This window comes from Daucus carota, chromosome 9, assembly GCF_001625215.2.
Source record: "Daucus carota subsp. sativus chromosome 9, DH1 v3.0, whole genome shotgun sequence".
NCBI lineage: Eukaryota > Viridiplantae > Streptophyta > Magnoliopsida > Apiales > Apiaceae > Daucus > Daucus carota.
In genome coordinates this window covers 14,751,936-14,762,672 of record NC_030389.2, presented here as the reverse complement: position 1 = coordinate 14,762,672, position 10,737 = coordinate 14,751,936, and the positions used below count along the sequence as shown (strand labels likewise).

Below are 10,737 nucleotides of genomic sequence, written 5' to 3'. Positions count from 1 at the left end.
CCCATTGAGCCCATACACCAGACATATAATTTCAACCTTGACCGACTCATTGACGAAAAACCCTAATCCTCTTAGTTCAAGACTGGCATAGCACACCGCCGCCTCTTCTCTTACCTCATAATTTAGCTCAGTTAATCTTAATCTTATGGCTTATCTTGAATTCTTTTACCCTCAATTTGTATATATTGGGTATTACGTGTAAGTATACTCATACACTCATTCAATTACTCTATGTTTTACATGCTAATGTTATCTATATCTATCTATATAATCCTAATTTGTGAATACAAACAGGATGCCAAATTACTCTTTCTACCCTTCTTTCTTTTTTTCCCAAGTACTATCCAGGGGTTTAAAAGTAATCTGTGAGGAACTTTGGATCATCCAAGTTCTAGCGGGTACTGACCCATTGACCCGTTGCACAGTAGAACTAAGAACAGCTTCGATTCGCGTTGGATCCGACAGAAAGCGGGCGCTCCACATATTTTTTTGAAATCGTCGGTGGGTTATTTTTTCCCGTCATTTCAGGAACTGTTAACTCCACGACTTTCCATTCAAGGCTGCTGGATTAATCATACTGCAGTTCTTCTCTATACGAATATAGATCATATTGGTGGCCATGGAAAATGGGTCTGACCCATACCCACTTTCAATTCATTTTGTACCATTCATGTATTCACATTTCTTTCCATCTTTCATTCTTTGTTTCTCCGTCAATGCAGGCTTCAAAGTGCCTCCACTTTGTTATACTTATCAATTTTTACAGTCTCCGTTCTTGATTTTAAACTTTGTGCAGACATCATATCACCGTCACTGTTTGTATCGTTCCATCTATGGACCACGGAGGTATGTATGCTTAGTGTTCTTATTGTTCCATGATTTTCTGCATTAAATTTTCTCTTGCGACCTACATTGGTTTACTCTTTTCTTTGATTTTGATTACATAATGCTCTATAAGAGTTTACATAATAGTATTACTATCACTGAATATGCTTGCTTTTAATCGAGTAATTTTATTTTTGCTTTGAACTAGATCATGTTGTTCTCATCTCCAAGCGACATTGTAATGGGTAATTATATTTAATTTTTATATATCTTCACGTCGCTTTCCACGTGTTTGATTAAAGGCCGAGTAGAATTTTTGACTGTTTTTTTTAAAGTTTTTGTTTAAATGTGTAGTGCATTCTAAGTGTTAGGAATTCTACTACTGCGCCCATTATTTCGTTGGATTCGCTTTCTGCTGATTCACAGGATTCAGGTTATATTATGTTTACCAATGATATTGGTCTGTGTTTCCTAGATATATAAACAGTTTTGTCAATTTTAAAGTTAATGTCTTTGCAGCATTTAATAGTTTTCATGGGAGAAAAAATTTCAACACCCAGGTTTAAGTCTGGTGTCACACAAACCATCAGGTGCGATTGATAATGCTTAATTTCTCTGCAACACGTTCAAGTCAATTTTGTTGTAATATTTTACGCCATTGCAAAGGAGGCTCCACGGAGGTGATTGTCTGTTATATTTTAAAAACATCTAATGCATACATGATCCTTATATATACAAGCTCTACATGTGTTGCTTTTGTCTTCACAGCTACAAGGTCACCTTTTTCAGTTGTAAGGGACACAGTGAGGAAGACTACATCCCTTGCAAAGTTGCCTCCATTTCAATTACAATCCTCTACAATCTCTTCCGGTTTTAAGTCTCATTCATCCGGCGAGTGTGATATTTTAAAGGACCCTATTTTAGGACATTTATATTTTTACTGTTTTGTTGATCATTTTTTTGCACATATTGTTTCAATTCATATTATTTAATATTAGGTATCATTGGCCTATTGTGAGCCACGTATAAATTAGTTGTTAATGAAGAAAAGATTTTCATAAAGAAACTCTATTTTGTTGCTGATGTGTGTAAAAGCAAATAAGTTAATGCGGGGTTCTAGGATTTCTATTGGTCTATTTTTTTAAACGCAGATTCTTTGCTTTCTACAGTGAAACATATAAGTCCTGACAATAAATATCGCTGGGTAGGTACCAGCAGAATCGTGTTTTTTGATGTGGTTGAATTACAGCAATGACTTTGTTGCAGAATGCTTTGAAACTGACATTTTATATTGCTACAGATGGGGCTATGCTCTAAAGCAGAAGTCTTGGCAAGATTCAAGATGAACTTGATGTGGGAATCTTTTAAAATACTGAACTTGATGAACTTGGTGAGAAACTCTAATTTTGCTTTAACTACTGGATAACTTGAAGTCATAAACTTTCCCTTAGTTTAATTTTCATACCAGTTTTCAATACTGCTTATGGTGTTTATGTTAATAGTATGTTGTCTATGTTGTTGGATAACTGAAGAGAAAATAGAACAAGTAATAGGGCTTGCTATATATATACATTATTGAATATTGATGTCCGAAAAAGTAGGAGGGATATTCATTTATCAAGTTTGGATGAATTTTTCAAGTTATTAGCCTTTTCATTCTAACGGATAAAGCAGGTTGATAATGTATTTGACAAAAAATGCTAAGTTTGTATAAAGTTATCTCAATACATATTTAGGCTCTTGATATATTTTTGATTTTTTTTCCAGATTCCAAGTGTGGCGTTATGACATGTATACTACCATAACTGTTAATTCAAGTACCAAACTGGATTCAAATTGTAAAATCATATAAAGGATTCAAGGATTCCGCATTGGCTATTAGTGAAGTTTCGGGCAATGCATTATAGAAGATTTATCAGGTTCATAGTTTTTAAGATTTATCAGGTTAGATCTATCATAATAGTTGCTGAGGAATGTGCTGGGCGAAAACTTGCTAGCCTAAAGGTTCTCAATTCTTACCGGGTTAATGAGGTATGCAGACATTTCTATGCACTTGACATGATTTTAATGATGTATCAGTCTAATGGATGAGAAATATTTACTTTGCCAGTCATCTCTATGCATCTGCACTTTTATTTGTTCAGAAATTTACTGTAGTGCTCATCTGTCATTGGTTTTATGGATGTTAATTGTTAATAGAGGGGCCATTAATAACTACGTCACATTTGTTATTAAGGATTCAACATACAAGTACTTTGAAGTAATTTCGGTTGATGCTGCTCACACTACTATCCGCAATGACCCAAGGATCAACTGGATTTGTAACCCCATACACAAGCCATTAAGATTAACAAATGTGATGTTTGCTTAGTACACATTTTTTTAATTTGGTGAGTTCCTCTTGCACTAAAAAGAAAAACAGAATCTCACCATACTAAAATTCCTAAATAAAATAATTTCTTGGAAGTTTCTAATAAAAGACCTTATAAGTTGTTGCGTAGTGAGGTGTACAGAGCTTATCACCCTGTCAAAATCTGTTTGCGTATAAACCATTCCGAGAAGTCATTGGTTGTTTGAAGTGTAGTTTGTTACTGAGCTTTACATTGCTTTTTTACTGTCTACTCATATCGTTAAAAGACGGGGCCAACTTAAACATTGTTGTTTTGCAGTACATGAGAGTACATGAACACACAACACAGTTTTATCAAAAATAAACTATTTAATGTTCGGTCTTTGTGTTAATCTTTTGTCAATTATGACTCTTGCCTGTATGGTTTATCGATTCTTTTGATCACTTTGCAGAATTGGACAATTCATGGGCTTTGCTTGGAAAGTCATAAATTAAACAAACCCGGAGTTCTTGAAGATTCGTTGAATGAACTGCTAAGGGTTTAATTACCATTAATGTGTCTCATACTTTCAGCCTGTGACAGGTTACATGCTCTTAGTCACTTTTTTTTTGTATCGAAGTGGTCCTTATTTTTTATTTTTTTTTAATAATTCTTATAGTTATTAATGTCTAATATAATTCAATAATTTGAGGCTATAGGAGTTTTGCTATATGATAGATTATGAGTATTTTTGCTTAAAAATCACATGAACTGTGTTGTACTGTTATCTTCATTTCGGATTAGACAGTAGAACTAATATATATATGTTATGCTTTTGGCAGGCCAACCTTGCATTTGCTGCCACTAGGGATAGAAAGGTGATTGGAAAGGTGATGATTGTTTTTGATGATTTAAAATATGTCAAGTCTAAGCTTTAATTTGTTTAGAATTGTTTTTGGAATTGGCCGCATAAACTCGGCAATTTACTCGAATATTACTTTCACACATCAAATAGCAAATGATTGTCCTGTTTCCAGCATTAAGATCACAGTCTGGGTAGTATGGAGGTAAACACTCAGCAGCCGACTTAATAAATGTAGTAATAATATGCCAGTGTGTGTGATTATGAATGCTATTGTAACTTAAATAATATTTGAGGTAGAAGGAGGAAGACATGAGAGTGTGCCACTTGATGAGAAAACAACTTAAAAGTTTGAGAAAAAAATGAGGTGATTTTCTCTTTTTTTTCCTAATGTTTCTGCTATAGGTATGTAAGAAGCATTTAATTTTTTGCTTCTATTTTTTAAATATTCAAGCTAGGTCATGTGTTGAATCACTTTCAGATGTTTAGTTATTAACTGTAAAATTTGTAAGTAGCAGTCATCACATCATGTATCTGTCGAGCATTATGTTTTGTAATATTAAATTAGACTAGACCATCTCAGTATGCGCTTTACATTTTTGTAGATTCTATTTATAAAAATTGGATCAAAGTTTTCACCCTGCCACAAGAGTTTCTCTACAGATGCTTTCAACAGACATGTCAAAACATAACCTCCAAAGTACTGTTGATAGAGTTCCTGCTGTCCTGTAGTTGGAAAAAGAAATCAGGGTGCCGCATGCTTTCCATGTTGTTGACGTGGACGAGGTTTCATGTCAATATTTTGCACATTAAGTATATTGCAAATTTTTTTGACCCGACTGGACTACCAAATATCATAAAAGTGTGGCAGCTAAGAACTGAATTTTGTAAGACTCCGGAAATTGTCTCCAGTTATGTGTGGTTGATAATACCATTTTATTCGCTCCGTTCTATGGCTATAGTTATTTTTTTTAAATCCTTTTTAATGGCATTTATTTTTTATATTATTAATATTTGTGTTTTTCTTAATTTTAGTTTATGTAAAGGAGCAACTTTTGTGTACTAATCTTATAAATTAACTCCGTGAACAGATTTTGCAGTGTAAATCTAATTTGTTAGAGCGATAAGCGACCTTCTACTATGGAAACAATAATTTTCACATTTACAGGTCTTTCGCTCACTTATGAGTTATGACATTTAAAAACAATGCCTGTCAGTATTGGAAATAAGCTGATCTTCTGAATACCAAAACTAAGCTAAACGCGCACCGCTTCAAAACACTGGTTGACAAGCTCAATAAATATGCAATTTTAATGGAGATCAATAAATATGCAATTTCAATGAAGATCTTTTCCAAATGACAATATCATGTTACAAGCAAAGTAACCGATTTCTAATTCTTTGATCTGCAGCTTGCATTATGATTTAAGCTTACAGATTCCATACGGTACTTCTGCCATGAGGAGAAGTAATATTTCTTTCAATTGTCTTGGAGCTTATTCTCCACTGTTCAAGCAGTGGTTTCGTGCAGTTCATTAAACTCAAGTTTTGTTCAGACCTTTTTATCATACATGCGGAAGCAATCTTGCCCTTTATCTGCAACAGGCACTTTACTATGTTTATTGGCCAAAGTTTCAAGACTAATGCTCCTCCCGTGTAAAGTATGATATTCAGTTTTGAATAAAACTTTATTTCGTTAAACTCCGAATCAGATTAATATTATATTGTGGGTAACAACTGTGGTTCATAACATTATGAGCGATTAATATTACATTGTGGGTAACAAATGTGGTTCGTAACATTATAAGCATTTATTGTATTTTTATTAGTTTATGTTATAATTAAAAACATACCCTAAGTGGTGGGCTTATCCTCTGTTGTCCCGAGACACCGGGTTCGACTCTTGCTCACCCGAGAATTATTAGAACAGATACTAATTTGTAAGGCATATAAGACCGCATTGTCAAAAAAACATATTACAATCGATTATTTAAAATTAAAAATTCAAACGTTACCCGTGTGCGAAGCACGGGCAAGATTGCTAGTTTTATGTTAAATTATACTCTATGCTCGTGTAATCTACTTGATTTGATCTCTAATAGCTTTAATTTTATTCTTAGAGGGTATGCTCCTATAAATCAAATTAAGGTTTGTTAGTAGAGATGCACCTTGTATCAATTGTGGTTATTTTAGAAAGAAATTTTTTTTTTTAAAATTTCCTTTTATTTACAATTTTGAACTTGTTTACCCATAATTCATTTTAATTTTATCTAGTATTTGAAAAAGATATAATATTAGAGGAGATTTAACTTTGATGACATTTCTTCTCTTGTAGATGTCTCAAGGACCATAGAAGTGACTCACTGGATCCTAGATCAAATATTTTACAACCTTTATATCAAGGTAATTGAAATACAAGGTATGTATTTTTATATTTTTTGTAATTTTTTTGGTGATGTGTTATTTTATTTTGTAAGTACTTATTGTATATATACTTGAAAACTATTTTCTATGTAAGGTACAAGTTATACTAAAAAAGTTTTCATGTCATATTTATCACATCTAGTAAGAGGACAATATAAAAAACATTATGAATAATATTTTTAATACAGTTTATTTTATTTGTCTTTTTAAGACATTTTGCACCTAATTTAAACCTAACGTATTGAATATTGTTCAAGATTTTGTATAATTTAAACTTCGTACTATGATTAAAATTACAAACTACCTTAGATATTTCTCACGTCCTAAAAAGTTATAAGAAATCATAGTATGATATCTTTTCAGGTAGTTGTAAGATTCCATTGCAATATGGCAAACAATGAAGATCATGCTCCACTAACCAGTATCATAACCCCTGTCCCCTCTTTCTGTCGGGATCAGATAGTCTTTCTCTCCGCAGTAAATACCCAAAGGTAAAGTGGTGTGTGTCCATGTATAATTCAGTAGTTAGATTAAACTGATAATTAGTAATAAATAAGACCTCTAATCCGGATGATCCACCTTATGTTGCTCAGATTGTAGAATCTAGGGCTAACAAAGTAAAACTATGATGGTACTACATGCCCCAGGACACTGACCTTTGGAAGAAAGACTGTCACCGAAAAAAGGAATTGTCTCTATCAAACCACTTTGATCCTCAAAAATCTCAATTGTATCCTAGGAAAGTGTAGCGTGCAAACTTTTTAAGAATATAAGGAGATTGAAGGTCGGCCTTCTGATTCTGATTACTACAGTTGATTTGAGTATGATGTTTATAATAAAAAATTGCTGATTGCTCCTCAAAGTAGCTTTTTCAAAATTAGCTTTTTGGATCCAAACATCTATTACAATCCTCTTATAACTACCAAACACTAACACTCGGGAATTCTAGTCGTCAAACCTCTAAAACAGCTTAAACCTCTATTTTTGCCAAAAATCTTTAACTTCCAAATGGGGTTGTAACAAAGTGATTGGAGTTTGCACGTGGTTATAAATTAAAGAAAAAGTGCATTTTGTTAACCTGCATTTCGAGAGTTCATGCCTTTAAAATATTCTAACTAAATAAAAATTCTACATTTACAATTCTATTTAATTAAATGTTGCTCAATGTGTGTACTTTTCTCAATTCCACCTAAGCATGTGAGTTAAAAGTGAATGAAAAGATAGATAAAATTTTCTTTTACAGATTCTTGGACACTTTATATTTCTCCCACAAACACAGATGCATTTGCATCTCGTGTAGACGCACACAGACATTGCCATGGCCATCGGCGGGCTTTATCTCTTGTAGATGCATACGGACAAATATTCTTAGATCTTATTGCCTCATAGATATTATCGCCTCATAGATCATATCGCCTCATGAGTAGTTGACTATATATTTTTAGTCTCTTCAACAATTGAAAAAACTAAACCCCCCCCCCCCCCCCCCCAAATATTTCCTCTTTCTCTCGCGATTCGGAAGTCTCTCTCCGCAGTAAATACACAAAGGTAAGGTGGTGTGTGTCCGATACGGTAGTGTTTTCTTTGTTGTAAATATCTAAAGGTAAAGTTGTGTGTGTCCATGTATAATCGAGTAATTAGATTGAATGAACTAATAATTAGTGAGTACTCATATGTTTTCTTGCAATTGATTCCAATTTTAGTTTTCAAATTTATACTGAGTTTTCGTTTTTGATTTCTAATTGCAACAAATCTTGCTAAAATTTACTTTCGATATTTTACAGTTATGATCAGCAAAATAAAATAGGTACAAGATGTGGGGAATGTGAAGGGTAAGAAAAGAAGGTCCGTCACATGACTCCGTGGCCCCGGTGGCACCATCGATGCTATGCAAACATAATAGTCCTCGTTATAATGGTAATGACTCTATGAATTTATCTAGTGTTAATTATGATTTTATTATTTGTATTTCTCATGTTATGATATAATAAATTTTTACTTGGTTTATAAGATCTATAAATCATTGTAATATCCCAAGGATGATCACTATATTGTAGAGTTTACCAACTAAATAAAAAACTAAATTATAAAACTAGAATTTACTAATGTCTGAAAATATTTGAAGAACTGGGAATATTGGTCATTGTTAATTTGTGTGATATTTGAACTTTTTGATGTGCAAAATATGATTAACACTAGATATCACACAAATATGATTCTATACATATTTTGCACATCAAAAAGTTCAAATATCACACAAATTAACAATGACCAATATTCCCAGTTCTTCAAATATTTTCAGATTTTGAGACATTAGTAAATTCTAGTTTTATAATTTAGTTTTTTATTTAGTTGGTAAACTCTATAATATAATGATCATCCTTAGGATATTACAATGATTTATAGATCTTATAAACCAAGTAAAAATTTATTATATTATAACATGAGAAATACAAATAATAAAATCATAATTAACACTAGATAAATACATAGAGTTATTACCATTATAACGAGGACTATTATGTTTGCATAGCATCGATGGTGCCACCGGGGCCACGGAGTCATGTGACAGAGCTTCTTTTCTTACCCTTCACATTCCCCACATCTTATACCTCTTTTATTTTGCTGATCATAACTGTAAAATATCTAAAGTAAATTTTAGCAAGATCTGTTGCAATTAGAAATCAAAAACGAAAACTCAGTATAAATTCGAAAACTGAAATTGGAATCAATTGCAAGAAAACATATGAGTACTTACTAATTATTAGTTCATTCAATCTAATTACTCGATTATACATGGACGCACACCACTTTACCTTTAGATATTTACAACAAAGAAAACACTACCGTATCGGACACACACCACCTTACCTTTGTGTATTTACTACGGAGAGAGACTACCGAATCGCGAGAGAAAGAGGAAATATTTGGGGGCGGGGGATTTAGATTTTTCAATTGTTGAAGAGACTAGAAATATATAGTCAAGTACTCATGAGGCGATATGATCTATGAGGCGATAATATCTATGAGGCAATAAGATCTAAGAATATTTGTCCGTATGCATCTAGAGGAGATAAAGGCCGCCCATGGCCATGGCAATGTCTGTGTGCGTCTACACGAGATGCAATGCATCTGTGTTTGTGGGAGCAATATAAAGTGTCCAAGAATCTGCAAAAGAAAATTTTATCTATCTTTTCATTCACTTTTAACTCACGTGCTTACGTGGAATTGATAAAAGTACACACATTGAGCAACATTTAATTAAATAGAATTATAAATGTAGAATTTTTATTTAGTTAGAATATTACAAAGGCATGAACTCTCGAAATGCACGTTAACAAAATGCACTTTTTCTTTAATTTATAACCACGTGCAAACTCCAATCTCTTTGTTACAACCCCATTTGGAAGTTAAAGATTTTTGGCAAAAATAGAGGTTTAAGCTGTTTTAGAGGTTTGACGACTAGAATTCCCGAATGTTAGTGTTTGGTAGTTATAAGAGGATTGTAATAGATGTTTGGATCCCAAAAGATAATTTTGAAAAAGCTACTTTGAGGAGATTTTTGGGTTAAAGGTTTTGGTTTGTGTCAGAAAAAACTAATCATTTGGCTATTTACCAAATAGTTTACGAGAAACTGCTAATTCAATTCGCTAGTCAAAACATCTACTTCAATCACCAAGTCAAAACTTCTCATTCAATCCGGTAACACCTAACAACTAATTCCTAAACAGGGCCTATGTATGAGTACAGTTTTGACAACACCTTAGACTTTTTTCATGACATAGTGTTCTATCTTTTAACCTTTACAAATTTACAAATACAACCCTACATGATTCTCAATTTTTGTGTGAAATGGTAGTATTCATAAAATAATAAATTTATAAAATATGTTGTAACAGAATATATTTTTTATTTTGTTTTTTAAATCATATCTATGATCCGATCCAATGAAATAGTGTTCCGCTTATAATCTTTTCTCCATAACATATATAACAAATGTTTATATTTAACATATAACAATGTTCCTAGCAAATCATGTTATTGGACTGAAGTGAATATATTGTTCAAAATCCCTTATAGATCATTTTCAAGGACTAGTTTTGTTCCTCCAAAACTCAGTTAATAGTGAACTGTGTAAGCTGCCGGATGAAGTCCAAGATGATCTAGGTAAAATGCTTACATTACTCTTATGTGAAGCTGCAACTTGAACCCGAGGTTTTTGAGTTGCATGTGAGAAGGAATTCAAACAGTGATGCAAATTGTAAATAGTTGAATCATGGGTTTGGAATTCAAATC

The 10,737-nt window shown here is 32.7% G+C and overlaps 1 long non-coding RNA gene across 8 annotated transcripts; it reads left to right on the top strand.

Moving 5' to 3' along the window:
* The first annotated feature begins 438 nt into the window (after positions 1 to 438).
* LOC108204136 (uncharacterized) lies at positions 439 to 4,993 on the top strand. Of its 8 annotated transcripts, none has more exons than XR_010287919.1 (11): positions 439 to 672; positions 797 to 846; positions 1,034 to 1,070; positions 1,180 to 1,258; positions 1,345 to 1,505; positions 1,594 to 1,716; positions 1,995 to 2,215; positions 2,593 to 2,856; positions 3,628 to 3,758; positions 3,998 to 4,045; positions 4,623 to 4,993. It is a non-coding gene; the product is annotated as an uncharacterized LOC108204136 (long non-coding RNA). The 8 variants fall into 8 exon arrangements; XR_001803666.2 differs by having other exon boundaries at positions 443 to 672; positions 1,594 to 2,029; positions 2,126 to 2,215; XR_001803667.2 differs by having other exon boundaries at positions 444 to 630; positions 1,594 to 2,215.
* Positions 4,994 to 10,737: the final 5,744 nt, after the last annotated feature.